Source organism: Trichomycterus rosablanca, chromosome 4, assembly GCF_030014385.1.
Source record: "Trichomycterus rosablanca isolate fTriRos1 chromosome 4, fTriRos1.hap1, whole genome shotgun sequence".
Lineage (NCBI taxonomy): Eukaryota > Metazoa > Chordata > Actinopteri > Siluriformes > Trichomycteridae > Trichomycterus > Trichomycterus rosablanca.
Window position 1 is genome coordinate 9,761,492 of NC_085991.1, and position 6,000 is coordinate 9,767,491.

Below are 6,000 nucleotides of genomic sequence, written 5' to 3' on the forward strand. Positions count from 1 at the left end.
TCTGGGAGTGCAGCGTGGCGAGGGACCTGTGGACCAGAACCGGCCCACTACAATGCCCGAGCCTACCAGCAGGGGAGGTCCACCCACGAGTTTACCGGCTAGCGGTGAACGGGGTGGGTCAGAGCTTAGAAAAATTGCCAGCCGCGGAGTTCACCACGCTCTGGCTCACCCTTACCAGCGTGACAGCCGCCTTGTGGACCTCTCACGACCTGCTGGTGGGGAAGCGAGTGACGGTGCCCCTGCACGCGTTGGAGCGGCTGGCAACATCGCCGCGGCAAGAGGCGCTGCACGTCGCCAATCGGAGGAGGGGGCTGGGGCCACACGCAGGGGGGTCCAGACCACCACGGGCGATGGCTCCCGTCAATGCACCACCAACTGACCACGAGAAGGGCGGAGCATCGGGCACAGGGTGAGGATCTTTGCTGAGCTGCAGAACGTGACACCGGACTCGACGAAGGAGCGGGGTGGTGCAAGGAGGACGAGAACTCACCCCGGTCCTGCACAGAGGAGTGTGTTTTACCTGCGTTGTTTTTACCTGCGTTGTTTTACCTGGACTTTTATTGGACTTTTATCGGATCTTTTACTCTTTACTTTTAAAAACAAGATGAACTTTTAACATACTGAAAGAAGCTTTTAAATGTTCTTTTACCATGTGGACATTTTATATGAACAAAAGCTTTAAAGAAATTGAATAAAGTATGTTTAATTGTTTTTATGTGAAGATGTGTTTTAAATGTTGAATGAAAAATGTTTGAAATGTTAAAATGGTGACAATAAAAACTTTTTCAAAAAAAAAAAAAAAAAAAAAACTGTTCTTATCACTTTAATATCTGATACGTCCTCTACCCGAGGACCATATATTAAATGGATTTTTAGGCCCGGGAGTCGGAAGAGGGGCTTGCTCCGTCCACTCCACGCATCGACCAGGTATTGCATTGCCTCCTGGCACGGTGCACCCTCATAAACGGTCAAACGAATGTGAAATTGACGAATGCTGGTGACTGGCCCCTGCTGGGCACTGTTGGCATTAGGGGTACGGCGCCTTAGACCTTTGCTTAGCCTAGGCCCAGGGTTTCCTCTGCCCTTTCGCGCTAGGGAGTCCCTTTTTTTCCCGCTTTTTCATTTTCCCTCCGTTTTACTTAAAAAAAAAAAAATCGAAAAAGACTTAATTTTTCCCCACCCCCACAGCTGGCCCGGGTGGTGCGGCTTAGACACACAGTCAGGGTGGAGCTGAAACAGGATGCTGACGAGGACGTGAAGGAACGCTTCGGATGGGACTGGGTGACTCTAAGGATTCTTCGAGACCTGTGTGGAATTACTCCTTCAAAGATCTTCTGCCTGCAGGATTTTAAAACTTTCCTGGATGTGACTCTGGCAGCCTATTCGGACTGTACATCATTTTTTGACCAGTGCAGCAGACGGATGGAGGAATAAACGCTTCGGGGTCTTAGCCTGGTGCCTCTTTTCGCTATGGATGAAGTACCAGTGACTGTGCATCTTTACAACCCAATTGTTGGGGAGGACGTCATCCGGGCTTTTTTTGGACGATACTGCTCTTCCATTTCAGAAGGAGAAAAGCTGCGAGGACGCTTTGGGATATGGAACGGAAAGAGACGGTTTCTGGTACGCCTACGGGTTAACCCTACACAACCTGGAGGTCTGGTGCACCCTCCTGGCAGCTTTGCAATAGGTCCTCACCGTGGATTTCTACATTACCCAGGTCAGCCTATCTACTGCCGGAGGTGTGGAGCAGTGGGACATACAAAGGAGGCATGCAATGGACAACACTGCAGGTTCTGTGGATCAAAAGAACACAGTGCGGCAAACTGCGGAGCACCCAAGGAATGCAGCCTGTGTGGAAGTCAGGAACACCTTTTTAGAGCCTGCCCTTCCCGACAAATGACATTTGCCAGCCTGTTCCAGGAAGAGTTCGAGCATGTAGATGGAGAGGCCCAAGTATCAACAGTGTGGGCAACTACAGCTGGGACGACAGGCCCTGGGCCTGGGCGGAGTGCTCCTGGGGAGAACACTGCTGAGGCCAGGGTGGAGGCCCAGGGGCAGGGCACTGCTTCCCTCGGACTGGTGACTACCGCTGGAACTGAGGCTCCACCCAGGCTGGCTGCTGTTCCAGGTCCTGCTGCTCTACCTGGCCAAACAGATAGAGAAAAAACAGAGGCTCTACCTAAGCATGTGGCATTGACTACGCCTACGCTGCGGGAAAAATAGGCTTCTAAGGTAAACAAATCAGTTGGACTGGAGAGGCTGGAGGCTACACCGTCAACAGCTCGGGAAAAGCCCCCTGCCAGGATTATTTCAGTAGAAAGTGAGGCAGCATCGGCGATGCAGATGGTCGCCTCTCCTCAAGGGCCAGATGCCTTGACCCCGACATCCACTTGGGCGTCGATGGACTGGGCGGAGGTGTTGGAGGAACTGGACCCTGACCCGGTGGGTGAAAATTCTAATTGGCCCAACGTAGGTATCCCTGACAGCATAGAAATCATGGACAACCTGCCCAGTCAGGCGGGGGAACACACAAAGAACCGGCTAACCAGACCAGCAGAGGAAGCAGAGAAGGAGCAGGGAACCAAACGCACACGGGTCGGTGAAGTAAATGAATTCGACTTCATGACACCGGAAGAGGCGCAGGTTTTTGCGAGTCAAAAGGAGGGACAAAAACAACTGAAGAAGGAAGCGTCCCAACGCCCGAATGTGGATAGGACTCCTTTCTTGGGTGAAGAGAAGCAGGAGAGAATTGTAGAGGACAGTGGACAGGAGGGATGGTCTACGGTGGTTGGCAGGATAGCAAAAGTGGGGGTGGGAAGGAGAAAACAAAATGAAAATGAAGGGATTTGAGAGGCGAGAAGGCGGGAGGCAGCAAAGCAGAGGGGGCAGGAATTTTTGTTAATAAGATAAAATGGGGCAATTTACAGTGGCTTCACTAAATGTAAGAGGAATTAGGCAGAAAGCAAAAAGGATGGCAGTGTTTATGAATTTGCAGCAGGTCAATTTTGATGTTCTGATAGTACAGGAATGCAACATAGCGTCACAGCAAGAAACAGTTGGGTACACTAAAGAGTGGAGGCAGGGACCATCCGCTTGGGGGGTGGGAGACGGAAGGGGGGATGGAATAGGTATTTTGTTTGGAGATTTTGAGTTTGAAATTACGTCTGTTCAGTCTCTGGTGCCAGGCAGGATACTTTGTGTTGACGGGGAGTGGAGGGGGGTAGAGTTTAGAATCATTGGGGTATACGCCCCGGCAGTGGTAAGAGAGAGAAAAGGCTTTTTCCAGGTGTTGGAACCATGGATAAATACAAATAAAGAAATAATAGTAGGGGGAGATTTTAATGTAGACCTGGATAGTGGAAGAGGGGGAGAGTTGGCGAGGGTGATGGAGGCAGGGGGTCTGGTAGATGCCTTTAGAATAGTAGAATCGGAAGCTGAAGGATATACATGGAGGAATTCAAGAGGGCACACTTTTATTTATTTATTTGTTTTATTTAACCTTTAATTTAACCAGGCGAGTCATTAAGAACACATTCTTATTTACAATAACAGCCTGGCAAGTAGAAGAGTCTACTTGAGGAAAAGGGAGTACATCATCATCAACAGGGGAAAGAGAAGGAAAAAACGAGACAAAAATTATAATCATCATAGTAAAATCACATCACGACTAGACCTTATCTTTGTGGCCGAGGGGACACAGATTGAACGTTTTACTCAAAGACCTTTCTGGGCATCAGATCACTGTATGATTAGCTGTGACCTGATAGTGGAGAATGTGCAGAGGGGAAGGGGTTACAGTGCTTGTAACTTCCATTGTGTTCATTTGTATTCCTGGGTAAGGTAGGCTACTGGTTGAAGTATATTCTTTGCTGTAACTTGTTTTAGAATAACTTGTTTTAGAATCTATCTTTGCAACTTTGATTATTAACTTGCTTAACTGTGCTAGAATTTAACTATTTGTAAAAAACTAAGCTAGTCTGTGGCTGCATTAATCTGTGTTTTGCTGATTGGTTAAAGTGGTTTCAGGTGTCTTATGGTTAGAGGCCTAGGTGTGAATTGAGGGGCAGGGCTAAGCTTAGTATAAAATTAAATCTCCGCTATCACTAGGTTTTAATGTCTGTCTGGAGTGTTTAATCTATCTAACTTGTTTCTACTAAACTAAACTAACTTTGGGTAAGTACTATCAGTCTCTGACATTGTTTAATCTATCAAACTTTTCTTAGCATGTGCTACTCAATCATTCCTGTGCTTATATCTCACAGACCCCGCAGACATCAGAAGTCACATTACAGGAGCAGCAACGCCAGCAACATCATCTACCCCCAACTGTTGCAACAATCTCAAACAGTGGTGGTAGGTGGGGTCTGGAACTGTCAATCAGCCGTCCAAAAAGCTGACTTCATCTCAGCTTTTGCACTTTCTCACAGCCTTGACTTCCTGGCACTGACTGAGACATGGATCACCACCGAGAACTCAGCAACACCAGCAGCCTTATCCTCTGCCTACACCTTCTCTCATACACCGAGAGGATCTGGTAGGGGTGGTGGTACAGGTTTGCTCTTGACCAGGAAATGGCAATTCACTACTGTGAATGTTTCTCACCTTAACATTTCATCTTTTGAATTTCATGCTATTACTGTTACTTTTCCAATTACTCTTCATATCATTGTCATTTACAGACCACCTGGCTCATTGGGAGACTTCATAGAAGAGCTGGATGTTCTTCTGAGTTTCTTCCCTTCAGATGGAACTCCACTGACTCTTCTTGGTGACTTTAATCTCCCTACAGACAAACTTCAGTCCTCCTGCCTTCTTCCTCTTCTTTCATCTTTCGACTTCCTCTTTAACCACAGCCCTCCGACACACAAAGGAGGCAATCTTCTGGACCTGGTCTTCAGCCGTCCAGCTTCTGTTCTGGACCTCACTGTCACCCCACTTCACCTCTCTGACCATCACTTTGTGTCCTTCTCTCTCTGTCTCCCAACTCTTCCTACCTCCAACCACACTTTCACCCTTACAACACGCCCCAATCTTGACTCTTTATCTTCCTCCCTGCTGATCTCCACCATCCTAACTTCACTACCTAACCCTGACATGCTTGCTACCCTTCCACTCAACTCGGCAACTAATACTCTACTCTCTTCTCTTTCAACATCCCTTGATCAGCTCTGTCCTCTTACCCTCAAACGAGGAAAACCTTCTCACCCTGCTCCTTGGCTTTCAGATGCATTGCGCAGCAACAGAAGAGAATTAAGGGCAGCTGAGAGAAAGTGGAGGAAATCTAAGCTCAGTGTGGATCTCCACTCCTACCACGATCTGCTGTCCAGGTTCTCATCCGACGTGACTGCTGCAAAAACATCTTTTTACAAAGCCAAGCTTAAACAATCTGCTGCTGACCCACGTATGCTTTATGCCATCTTTTCCTCTCTTCTGAACCCTCCTCCTCCTCCCCCATCTGCCTCTCTCACTGCTACTGACTTTGCAACATTCTTTCTGGACAAGATTGACAAAATCAATCAATCCTTCTCTCAGACTGACCCACTTTCAGCTGACCCTCAACCCACCAACACACTCACCAGATTCACCCCACTCACCATGGACGAAGTTACACAGCTCCTCTCATCCAGCAATCCCACTACATGCACACTCGACCCTATACCATCCACCATCCTTAAAGACATCTCACAGGACCTAATCCCCTTCATCACACCCATCATCAACAACTCCCTGACATCAGGTGTTGTCCCTACTGCTTTTAAGAAGGTTCAGGTCATTCCCATTCTTAAGAAACCTACACTAGACACTACTGACATTAACAACTACAGACCTGTCTCACTCCTCTCTTTTCTATCCAAAATTCTTGAACGTGCTGTCTATAACCAACTATCTGCCTTTCTCACTCAGAATGACCTCCACGATCCGTACCAGTCTGGCTTCAAGGCAGCGCATTCTACGGAAACAGCACTTGTAGCTGTTACTGAGAAGCTTCATGCAGCC

The 6,000-nt window shown here is 47.9% G+C and overlaps 1 non-coding gene across 1 annotated transcript; it reads left to right on the forward strand.

The window, feature by feature from the left end:
* Positions 1–776: 776 nt before the first annotated feature.
* Positions 777–961, forward strand: LOC134312631 (U2 spliceosomal RNA). Its single transcript, XR_010011603.1, has one exon. It is a non-coding gene; the product is annotated as a U2 spliceosomal RNA (small nuclear RNA).
* The last annotated feature ends 5,039 nt before the right edge of the window (positions 962–6,000 follow it).